General features: G+C 31.8%; 1 long non-coding RNA gene across 1 annotated transcript; it reads left to right on the top strand.

Annotated features, from left to right (window-relative positions):
- The first annotated feature begins 382 nt into the window (after positions 1–382).
- LOC114374873 lies at positions 383–1676 on the top strand. Its single transcript, XR_003658644.1, has 3 exons — positions 383–557; positions 816–878; positions 983–1676. It is a non-coding gene; the product is annotated as an uncharacterized LOC114374873 (long non-coding RNA).
- Positions 1677–13480: the final 11804 nt, after the last annotated feature.

Genomic DNA, 13480 nt, shown 5'->3' with positions numbered 1-13480 from the left:
GTGTCCCAGCATAATACTCCCAAGGGACATAATTCTGTTTACACTGTTTTATAAGGTCTACTAAAAACATGCTTGTGGGGTGTTATGTATGCCAATTAGGATTGAATGGCCAAGAAAACTTGTTGACTTTAGTTCCTTTAATTATGTTGCTTCATTTAGTTCATACATTGTTGTCCTAATGTTATTTGTCTCTTAGTCATTTCCTCACTATCATTGGTGTATGTGTGGAATGCAGGTTGTAGGATGTAGTGCACGATGAGAAGAGTTTGTATCTGGTACAATTGGTTTCTGAGGGAAGACAAAGGTAGTTAGATAATAAATTCAAGGACTTTGTTGCAAGGTTGAAATGGTGTAATAGTTCTAACTTCTCTATCCTTGAATTCTTGCTTCATTACTCTCTTTTCTAATGTGATATGTGGCATTAGAATCATTTTCAATATTTGGCTGAATACCTAGAACACTATGCAATTTGTTATAACAGTGAGGCTGGAGAACTTTATTCAAAGAAGCTTGCCAAGTTTGTTGGAAAGCGTCTCAAATCAGAATGGGCTGCTTCTGTAAGCATTATCTATTGTATAGATTCAAACTCTGCCTTTTCCCTTGAAATTCAATGCTCAAACAAAGTTAACGCTTGAAAACTATCTTTTTACACTTATGGCTTAGGCATTGTCTTCTAAATCTGCATATAACATTTATGTTGAACTGTGATCCAGTGCCAATGATTATATATCATTTATAGTGAATTTGCTAAACAGCATGTATAAGCAAGTATTAAAGGGAATGATGATTTGTGATATTTGTAACTTCTTGTCTAGATATGGACTAGTACACTGCAACGAACAATTCTGACAGCCACTCCAATTATTGGATTTCCCAAGGTTAGTGTCATACTTAAGTTTATGGTTGTGTACAGTCATGTTATTTATTTCACGAGAAATAGGTTGACAAATGTACACATTTTGACTTACTATCTATATGTTAGATACAATGGCGTGCACTTGATGAGATAAACGCAGGGGTGTGTGATGGTATGGCATATGCAGAAATCAAGAAAAACATGCCAGAGGAGTATGAGTAGGTTTGCAGACTTGTAATTTTTCTCTTATTTGCAAGTTGCATGCAACTAATATGGCAGATAAAAAGAAGCACAATGTGAAACTTCTCTCTTATTAATTTTTATGATACATAGATTAAAATATAATATGTCTTAGACAAATATTAACTAAGACCTTGTAACTCTAGATTATATGACCAGGAACCATATAATATTTCTTTGGATTTATTCCTTAAACTTTTTTAAAAATTGTTTTTAGTTCGTGAATTTTTTTATTTATTTTTAGTTCTTTAATTATATTTTGTCTTGGCTTTTTTGTTTTTCTTGCAAATTTAAGCATGTCCAGCTTTCATTTATACATTTGATGTCTTTTTATTTTCTTATTTGTTGAGTTACTATTCAATCACAAAGTTGCCAATTGCAATACCAGGTATATAGGAACGGAAATCCTTATGGAATAGCTGAAGGTATTGTTTTCAGTATGCCATGCCGATCAAAGGTAAGTTTGTTTACTGTGTTCTTCATTCTTTTTAATTTCTAAAATTGCTTTTATCCCTCCTGTGATGAAAGTTTTTATCCATTTGGGTGATGGTGATTATGAACTTGTCAAGGATGATTATGACACTGCGTTCTTAGCCTAAGCCAACTTCATGTCTAAGCCTAAGCCATAGATACTAGACCACTGTACCATGGCAGAGTACTATTCATACGTGTTTGCATTGAACACTACATATCCTCTATGTGATATATTTAAAATTTTCATTATCATTGAATATTACTATTCAATACAAATTATATGATTCTTGATTAAAAAATTAGCTTCACAATTCATGTTTTTAAAGTTATTTTTCATTATCATTTGAATTTTGATTTGGTAACCTTGGCCTGGCCTATCTTTAGAAATGGGATGATCACCCTGCAATAATTACTTCACCATTTGCACACATATATTCACCATGTTGGTTAGATTTTTTGATAGGAATAGTTTTGGAGAAAAAAATAGCAATTAAGATATATTTAATGATATCAATTAAATAATTATCTTTGACTTATTTTTTGAATTTAATTGTCAAAATGGTGTCGGGTTAAGAATTTGTATAGTATGAATCATAGTAAAAAAAATAAATTTTTTTTAATGTTGTTTGATCAAAGATTATTTTTTTTGAAATATGAAAATTTGTAAGGTTGATCATTTTAATAACTGTTTTTTTATACTTATTTATTGACCATATTTATAAGTAAATTTTTTAAATATGTTGACGTGTAAGATTTTAATATTTTCAAATATTTTATTTGGTGGATTACGTAATAAAGGAAAGCTTTTTAGTATTTTAGAATATTTTATTTCAATTTTTCTGGAATTCTAGAATTCTTTATTTAGTAAAATAGTCATGACTATTTTGTACATATTCAGGTGATCACCAAATCTAAGGAATTGGTAATGGTCTCATTCCAAGTGTACTGAATGTTAATCTACTAGATGAAGTTATTCTACTAGATGAAGTTATTCAGGTACCTCCCAACACTATTGGAATTATTTTTTTGACTTAATGCTCTTCATTTTTTTAACTTTTTCATTTTTGACACTTGAAGTTGCGTGTTAATGTCACATGATTCTGAATCTATGATTCTTAGAGTATGTTTAGATTTTATAAGAACATATAAATTGATATGCTTGAAAAAAATAGGAGAAGTATCACTGAATTGCTAGCCTGTTATTACATTAATATCTTCATATAATGAAATCTAACTATCCTGAGGGTTTTGAAGAGCCTGTTATTGCTACTTTATTGTTATCTTTCTTAATTTTTTAACCACTTAGCTATTTTGGTTAAAAATAACTTTATATTAAAAATTAAATTATTAATTAAAAATTCAAAATATATTTTATATACTTAGATGATTTATTTTCTTATAATTTAGTTACAATATTTTATAAATTAATTCAAAATAACTTTATTGTTACGTGATTTAGTTATTTAAATTTAATTCTTTTAAAGTGGGGAGATGGGTAAAGTATTTACCATTATTTTTTTTCACCATGAAGAAAGTAAAAAGAACACAGCACAAACCGAAACTAATGCCCATGCCTTGGCATTTGCTTACAAAGCACTACGTAACTGTGAAGGACACCTATCCCAAACAGTAAATTATTTACCACTAATTCAAAGAAAGCATTTTTTAAATGTAACCCACATTTTATTTTGGTAATTAATGTAACCCACATTAAATCAATGGTGAATAAACCCTTTTTTTTACTTTATATGTATTTCCCATTTAAAGGAGTTAAATCCTTATTATATATAAGAAGATAAAAATCAGAGGTGCCAAAAATCTTGCTTAGTTACATGTTCTGAAAATCGGATACTATAATGTACCGTTTAGTTATCACAATGATTTTTTTATATCCATAAAAGAATCAAAGTTTAAAAAAAAAATCAAAGTTGAATATCAAAAAATTTATAATAATTCACTTATACTATACAATTGATTGATTGAAGTACTAGACCCCTTAAGAATTGTCACAACGATTAAAAGCAATAAATAATAATTTTTTTTAAATTGTCTAAAAAATAATAATAATTTTTTTTTATGTTACATATGTTGGTGTCTCTCTGTAAGGGGGAATCAAAATTAAAGTCCTTTATCGACATAGTTGAGCATAACATGATTAGTCTTATATGGAATAAATTAATTCAATTAATCTTTCTTTGTTAATTGGTTTGATTAGGGGCTACGCCCAAATCAGTTCTTGAACCAGTGGATGTCAAGGATGTCCTTTAGGTCACAAACTTGTATGTTAGCTTCAAATCAATTAAGAACCATTATTAGATATTCTAATGACAATTAGTTGAAACTTCTATTGTATGATAATGTAAATTGTTGCAAAAATGTAGACTATGTAAATTTTTGTATTTAAAAATGATGAGTAGTATACTTATGCTTCAAATCAATGTTTATTTAAGTTAAAGAAATTCTAACAAACTACAAAAAACAAAACACAAGCAAAAAAAATAAAATTTTTAAACTAGACATACTAAGACGGTTATGAAAAAAACTGTCTTAGTATAGTATACTTTCTACGACGGTTATCTGGATAACCGTCTTAATATAATCATATCAAGACTTTCTAAAACGGTTTTCCGGATAACCGTCTTAGAAAGTCTTAATTATATAGCCTATACTAAGACGGTTATCCGGATATCCGTCTTAGTATAGTCAACTTTTTAAGACAGTTTTTCATATAACCGTCGTAGAAAGTTGATTATACTAAGACGGGTTCAACTAAAAACCGCCTTTAATAAACGATACATTCTAAGACGGGTATTCAAATAACCGTCTTAGAAACTCGACTATACAAAGACGGTTCAAAAACCGTCATAGAAATCGGCATATCATTTTACGACACTGCGTTCTACGACGGTTCAAAACCGTCGTTAAATGACCCAAATAACCGACTTAAAAAATCCCTTTTGTAGTAGTGACACTTTAAGAAAAAAAATCACATTATAAGTACTAAAATGAAAAAAAAATATTAAATTAGAAGAAATAAAACTATATGTAAACCTGAATAATATAACTTTAAATACTACTACCATATATAATAATATATCTCAGACAGACTATAGTGCGATGCCTGATGTAATATATTCTTTCAATTCAGAGTTTGTTTTATCTAACATTATGTTATATTTATTGTTTCATTTAATTTGTTGAGTGAATTTGAATTTAAAGCTCTACTATTTTATTCTTTATATCCATCACACTGTTTTCATCACTGTGTCTTTACTTGCGTGTCTAGTTATAATTTATTAATGCTATATGTATATCATCTACCAAAGTCTCGCATCAAAATAATCGCCAATTATATATATCTTGTCTGCAAGCATCGATCTGGTAACTCCTAGTTTTCCTAAACGAGGAATACAAACACGTAGTAAAATAGTTCAAATCAAATCAAATTAATATAGCATGATGAGTAATGTAAGCTATCCAAATAATAGAAACAAAAATTAATTATTTATTTAAATAATACATTCAAAAAATTATTTACATCATTTTTTTCAAATCGATTTCTTACTTGTTTTTCTTTCCGTTTTGGTAGTTAAAAAAATTGGATCTTAAAAAATCAACTTCTTATTTATATATATTGTATACATTTATAAATCCATTCTTGGGAAATCAATTTTTAAATGTGGTCTTCATAGTAAATATCACTTAATTTTATATTATGAATAATAATTGAAATTGTCTGTTTATAACTATTCAACATATGCAAAGATGGAGCCTCAATTCAATCACTACTATAACTCTCTCTCAGGAAGGAGGCACAAGCTGAACTAGTAATTAATTGGCTCAAGGAAATTCCTCAAGAAAAATGGACTCTCGCATGGGATGGTGGCCAACAATGGAGACACATGACGACCAATATATCTTGTTGAGTCAATTAATTCGGTACTCAAGAAAACATGAAATTTGCCAATATGTCCGATGATAAAATCAACCTATAGAAGGTGCAATGCATTGCTCAACCAAAGAGGGAGAAAAGTCACAACAATAAATGCATTTGACCAAGTTTATACACAAGTACTAAACAAGGCTATGGAAGACACACAAAGAAAGACAAACTCTTATATTGTTCTTGAGTTCGATCGATGCGACACATGGTTCTTAGTCTAGGGAAAATTAATGAGAGAGAGGTTCGACCCACTAAAAATTTCAGGGTCGGGTTGGAGGAAAGGTGGTGTGACTATGACAAATTTCAAAAATTACACATGTCTTATTCTCATGTTATTGTTACTTGTAAGCATGCTCACGATGAGTACAGAAATTACATACATCTTGTGTATACGTTGGAAAGTGTCTCCAATGTATACAAAGGATTGTTTGGAGAATTGTGCGACAAAACATATTGGTCATCATGTCATGAGCCAATAATTTGCCATGACCCAGAGAAGAAAAGAAATTCTAAGGGTCGTTTTATCTCTTTTCGTATACACACTGAAATGTATACCTGAGAACTGAGAAAACCAAAGTGATGTTCCATGTGTCGCATCCTAGGTCATTCAAAGAAAAAATTATCCCACCGTATAGGCTTAAGCCAACAACGTTAAATTTATGTCATATCTTGTGTATTATAAAATTTTCATTGTATTGTTTCAAATTTAGATATTTTGTTCTACTTTTTGTAATTTTATATATATTTTATGATTTAAATATTTTAGTTCAATTCAACTTGTTGGTAAAATATGTTTTTTTTATTTAATTTCAATTATTTATTTTATAATCAAATAAAATGAAAATACAAATGATTTCAACTCTTCAATAAATGATAAAACATAAAATATGCAAAAAAAAAATAACAACATGTGCAAAATAATATTATTATTAGTTTAAACAAATCATAAATATATACAATTAATAACACAAAAAATTCAAAAACAATTTTTAAAAAATGAGCGTTCAAAAATTAGTTATTGCGAAACCAATTTCTAAACATATAAAAAAATATAAATAAGAAATCGATTCATAAATCATTTTTTAATTAAGAAAAAAGCAGGAGAAATTGGTTCCATTTCTCACCTTAAATAATAAAATTTATCATCGATGTAAATAATTTTTCATATGAACTATTTGAACAAATCATTAATTTTTTTGGTATTATTTAGGTAAAAAAAACTCGAGTAATGTTGAAAGATGAAAGCTTTCCGGCTATAGTGTCTTCCACCACCAGTAGTAGTAGTACATGTTAAACGACAATTAATGTTGATAGCTAGTTTCTTCACCCAGATGTATCACATTTGAGTCTCTTTCTGTTTCACATAAACGAGGTATTTCCAAAGTTTGATTTTCAGTCTTTAATTAATTGTGTAGGCATCACATAAAAATTCACGTGGTATCTATAGTTAATTGGGTTTCTCTGGTAACTTTTATGTTGGTGTATACCAAACAATTCAACATAATGTTCCTCACACACTATTACAAAATACACTTTCAACATCGGTTATTTACGGCATTCTACATCGATTGTAAACCCGATGTTGAAAGAACCGATGTAGAGTGAATTATTGTTAACATCGGTTTTCCAAAACCGATGTTAACATAAAAATGATAATATCGGTTTCCTACATAACCGATGTTATACACAAAGAACTACAACAACATAAGTGTATGCATGATGAACCTTGACATCGGTTTTCCAGTAAAACCGATGTTAATGTTACATATTCACATCGGTTTTGAAGCGAAATCGATGTTAATGTAATATATTAACAAACCGATGTTAATATATTACATTAACATCGGTTTCACTAGAAAACCGATGTCAACGTTCATGATGCATACACTTCTTTTGTTGTAGTCTTTGTATATAACATCGGTTATTTATACATAACCAATGTTTACCTTTGTACTTTAATATCGGTTATTTATAAATAACCGATGTTAATATACAAATGTTAACATCGGTTATTTATAAATAACCGATGTTAAAGTACAAAGGTTAACATCGGTTATGTATAATTAACCGATGTTAACGTTTGTATATTAACATCGGTTATTTACGTAACCGATGTTAAGGTTCATGTTGACATCAGTTTTTGTAAATAACCGATGTTGTTTACTATATTAACATCAGTTTTTGTTAATAACCGATGTTGTTTTGAAGTTTTTTTTATATAAACTTTTTGTTTTTACAATAAACCCAAAATTGTACCTGTAAAATGCAATTTCAAACTCAATTCACAGCAAATAAACATTTTATTCTGCTTTGAAGTAATTTTAATCATAATAAACATTGAATAATTGATTTATCATAAACAACGATCAACAAATGAATTCACACTACTAGAAAAACCAGATTTAACATTGGTGGATTAACATCGGTTTTTGACAAAACCGATGTTAACGTAAATGTGGTGGCATAATTGTAAATAATGTGTATTCCTTAACATCGGTTTTTTGAAAACCGATGTTAACGAAGCGACGTTAACATCGGTTTTGAAGAAAACCGATGTTAACGAAGCGACGTTAACATCGGTTTTAAATAACCGATGTTAACGTCGCTTAGTTAACATCGGTTTTTTTCAAAACCGATGTTAGCATCGCTTTGTTAACATCAATTTTCAAAAAACCGATGTTAACATATCATCAGTTAACATCAGTTTTTTGAATAAAACCGATGTCAACGTTGACATCAATTTGTTAACATCGGTGTTTTATTGAAAACCGATGTTGAACTTACATTTTAAATTATATTTGACACGACCTATTTCGCTCGCGCTCCCTTATTCTCCGTTTACCCTCTCACGCTTTCTTCTTCTCTATGTACCCTTTCGCGCTCTCTTCTCCATTGCACTGTTAACATCGAAGCTTGTTGTTCTCCATTGCACTGAAGACCATGACAGGTACGTTTCGTCTACCTGTGTTGTTCTATTGAACTGAAGACCATGACCGTGTTAGGTCTATTTCTAGAACTCGTGGTTAGGCTAAGGACCTTTTTTGGTTTCTGGTGCAAGGATTGGCGAAGTGGTGGTCACCTGAGGTACATTTGACTGGTAGTACGTGGTCTTTGTGGTCAGCTGAGGTACATTTCACCTGAGGTACAATCTCACCGGCATTGTCGCTGTTGTGTTCGAGGTAAGCTTCATGTCTTCATTGTAACTTTGTGCTTCCGCGTACGTGGTCTTTGTGCTCTTTGTTCTTATAGATTGTTAGTTAGTTTCTTAATTAGTTACTACTACTAGCTAGGGTTTGGAATGCAGGTAGTCTTGCTTGGAAAGCTGTATAAAAATATTGCCTTATTTTGTTGAGTTATTGCTTGGAAGCATCTACTTTCTTCCTTCATATCTTATAGCTTTTTGGGATAGTGGTTGTTCAAGTTGTTTGGCCTTATTGTTCATAGTCTTCTGCCTGTTGTTTTTAATATCCCCATTGATTCGTAGTATTTTGTGGGATAGGAGCTTTAAGGAAAAGAATTTGGTGTGATTGATTGAGGGTCAACTATCCAATGCATGTATAATTCGAATTATTGAGGGTCAAGATACCCTATAAACCCTTGTGGAGCTATGGAGACATGGCTTACATCATAAGGGAGCAATCTTGAAATCCCAAAATCTGGTGTTCATACCTTTGTGCTCTAACAAATCTGTTTGTTCAGCTGATAGCAATCATTGGAGAAAGAACATGATATGAATGGATTTCTATACTTAGCTAATTTCTACTGCTACTGCTATGAGACTATACTAATAACATTTTTTTTGCTTGCTTTATTTCATTCATTCATGGTATTTATAATGGCTGATACACTTGATGGTGGGGGACAAGAATATAACAAAATGGAAATATCACTAACAGAATTTGTGAAATTATCCTATTAGCTATAACAAACTCCCGACAAGATAATAGCAAGGCAAAACTGGTCTGATTGTGGGCCTGTGGCTGCTATCTGCACCCCTGTCTCAGTGTGGTATTGCTATGAGAACACTATATGTGCTTTGTGAATCTTAATGATGAATAGAAACTACAATAGCATGCTTGTCACATGAATAACTAACACTTTTAATAGGCAACAAGTAGTTTGACATAGTTTGGTTGAGAAAAGGCTGAATTAGTTTGTTGTACTTGAAGTTGGTTTGGCTTTGACTTCTTCTAATGCCATTACTCATTATATGAACTCCAAGTGAAGCTTAATTACTTTGTTGTAGTTGAAGTTGGTTTGTCCATTGGTGTTCTTGTGGCTGTTTCATTATATCAAGTCCAGGTAAAGCACATTGTTACTACTTTTTATATATACATGTATATGTCTAAACCATGTATTAAAACCTGTATTAAAACACTACATGCAAATACAACTAGCAGGTACGTGTTAAAGTCCTTGAAGCTTCAAGCTGAGAGAGACTTCAGAAGTTTGTATAATCTCACTTGAAGCTGTGAGTTTTCATTGATATTTTTTGCATCTGTTCAAGCTTACTTACTTGAGAATGTGTTTGAAATTGCTGGCTTTTTTACCATATATCCGATCTGAAATTTTTGGTTAAATGTATGTCTTTATGAAAATTTGTTAAGGTGATAATTAGAAGGATTAAGCCATATATAGTTTAAGTGCAAGGTTCTAAGGCCAAAGTATTATTTGGAAAGAATAATTGTCTTGATATGAATTTGTTACCCTTCTTCGGGTCTTCCTCTCCTTTAGCTTCTGTCTTTGAGTGATCAAGTTCTGCCTTTCTCTCCTTTAGCAATGACTTTGTACCCCACTCATTGTTATTCTCACTATTTCTCTCCTGAGGTTCTGCCTTTGAGTGATCAACTTTGGAAACTTCAGTAACTTGTCCATTCTTGTCAGGCAACCTATGTTCCTGAAACTGCTGATTTTGTACCCCCAGTCATTGTTATTCTCACTATTTCTGTCGTCAGCTTCTGCCTTTGAGTGATCAACTTTGTAATCCTTGTAGCATTTCTGCATGCTTTGTCATATCTTGTAGCTGCTGTTGTACTTGAGAAGTGGCTTTTGTTGCTAACTCACCAACAAAGACTATATCATCAGCATATTGAAGGATATTAGTAGGCTATTTTTGCTTCCCAACCAGATAGCTTCTATAGGGGTAGTTTTATGAAGGGTCTCTCTCATCATACCGGTGAGACCTTCACCCACTATATTAAAAACCAAAGGGGCTAAAGGGTAGATCATTATGTCTCGATGCATTGTCATAAATATACAAATAAATTCTAATTGACTAACCATGACTCTCAATATAAGAAATTTTGTTTAGCAAATAAGATTTATTTGTATAAATTCATGAAAGTATAAACCAACATTAGTATAAATTCAAATATTCTTAATCTTTAAATTTGACAAACTCAATACAAAATTATATAGTATATTTTAACCTTATACTATTTTTTTACAAGCATGCCAAAAAGAGAGAGAAAGAAAAAAACATTAAGTATATATTTAGATTTCCGGTGGAAGTGTTCCAAAAGTATGTTTAAGTGTATTTTGAGTCATGTTTAGTTATATCGCGTATATTTGAAGTAAAATTGTCTCAAAATTCAATTTTTGAGAAGTAAGACTTGAAATATTTTGTAAATTTAGGTTTAAACCAAACTATAGTTGAGAAGTCTAGAAAACTGACATTGGAGAATAACCTATAGTTTCTTGATACCTGGCAAAGACTTTCAGAAGACACTGTCCCTCTTTCTTCTATGTTAATAAACTTTATATAATACAACTGCTATGCTAGACTAAGACTATTAATCAAATCATATAGGGGGCCTCTTTTTCTCTTTCACCGATAAAAAAAATCCCATAGATTCCACCTTAGTACAATAATTTTTCAACTAAGGTAATGCAGAGTATCCAATTGATCGATTCGTAAAATGTTGCAATCTGAAAGTTAGCTTAGTACCAAAAATATGTCATGGTACATGTAATTTGACTTTTTCAGACTGTCACAAACAAGTATATCCAATCCAACCCATCTTGAAAGCATGATATCACAAGCAAAATCATAGTATAGTTTCTGTTGCATATATTTTTAATTCTCATTGCTTAATTACGTAAGTTAGTGATGCAATCCTCCCTAGGAAGGGACCAATCACTAGAACCATGAGCAAGAGGCTCCAAGAAGATTGGGCTAGAGCTGCTGAAGAAGGCCCTAGGGTTCTCATGAACCTTAGGGTAGATTTCTGAGCCCATGGACCAAGGTTGGGTCCAATTATCTTTGTACATATTAGACTAGGATGTCATTATATTTGGTCCTTGTATTTAGGGCTCCATATTGTAGGTAGGGTACCCTAGAAATATAGGATTTTTCAGCCATTGTATTTTTGGGCACCTAGACTAGTTTTTGTATTAGGGGTAGTTTTGTAATTTCACATGCACTAAGTGGATATTTGATGTGTGTGGTTGGAAATAAATTTAATTGAATTGGTAGAAGCCCAATCCAATTAAATTTTAAAGGGGGAGGTGAGCATTTGCTTACTACACCCCATTGCCACATTATATAGTCACACTTTGTGCATGTCCTTCATGCTTTTCATGCCTCATGACACCTAAGCACACTTAGTGGAGAATCTTGGAATTGATCTTGGATTAGTGGGCTGAACCATAACTAAAATTCACTAATCATAATTAGTGAAATTTTGGCTCCAAAGTTTGGCTCCACAAATTCAATTTCAAATTCAAGTGAAATTTGAATTTCCCTCCAATTTTGTGTGACACTTAGGCTATAAATAGAGGTCATGTGTGTGCATTTTTTTCAACTTTGATCATTTGAATATTAACTTCAGATTTCAGAGCTCTTTTTGAGCACAAAATTTCATGCTCTTCTCTCCCTCTCCCTTCATTCATCTCCTTCTTCCTCCAAGCTCTTATCCATGGCCTCCTATGGTGGTGAGCTTCTTCTAGACTCATCTTCTCCTTGAAGTGGCGTCTCCTCTCTCTCTTCCTTCTCCATTCCGCTGCCATTCATCTTCCAAGAAGCAAAGGAATCCATTGATGAAGAAGATCCTAGGCCTACAAGCTCCAATAGAGCTTGCATCAGTTAGGGTGGTGCCTAATATAAAACAGGTGAGATTCTGATTCTGATTCTGCAAATCAATATGACTCACCCAAAACATCTCTATTTAAATCGTACTTATGTAGTAATAACAAAGTGAAATATTATTATTCATTAGAAAGAGAATAATACTATGATTTATCTGCAAAGGAATCCTCTGAAAACATCATAATGGCTGACCCAACTAAACATTGACTGTAGTAGTTCCTTGGCTATTTTTGTTTATAAAGATGACATAATTGTGGGTCAAGTCTTTGGGACTGTTCTACCTTGTTTGTGTCATTCCTCCACTTGCAATTTTTTTTTGTGATTTTGCTAAGAAACAAGTGAGGTTTCCTAAGATATGGGATTATTTTAATAATAAGCTGGTGGGCCAATCCATTATGAGCCACCAAAGAGAGGTATCAGGCCATAGAGATATCAATTGATCTCAAACCAGAAATCTATCAAGTCTGCTCTTGATAGTACCGTTGGGCCTAAACCAAGTAAACTTGCCACCAAAGCCTTTAATTTCCTGAAGTTCCATATCAAATATCCACTCATTGAAATCTGAAATGTCAGAAGTGTCAGCCATCCTTTGGGATGAGCCAATTCTTTCCTCCTGGATCCTCATGCTGTTAAAATCCCCAAGGAAGCACCATAAACCATTAGGATTAGACACTTTCAGCTGCCTTAACTCCTCCCACAAGGCTCTTTTCCCAGCTAGATCACAAGGGGCATAGACATTAACTATGTAAAGCCTCTGATAGTAGAAAAGATAGTGCTTTAGGAGGAATTTTGATGTCTCACAACTGACAGAAACCAGTACTTTGATCTTCAGAGAACTGCTTAGCTTTAATACAAAGATAAGCATAATTAGTAGAAAAGA

The sequence above is a fragment of the Glycine soja genome, chromosome 11, assembly GCF_004193775.1.
Source record: "Glycine soja cultivar W05 chromosome 11, ASM419377v2, whole genome shotgun sequence".
NCBI classification, from domain to species: domain Eukaryota; kingdom Viridiplantae; phylum Streptophyta; class Magnoliopsida; order Fabales; family Fabaceae; genus Glycine; species Glycine soja.
The sequence above is the reverse complement of the archived record's forward strand: the minus strand, read 5'-3'. Positions and strand labels throughout refer to the sequence as shown.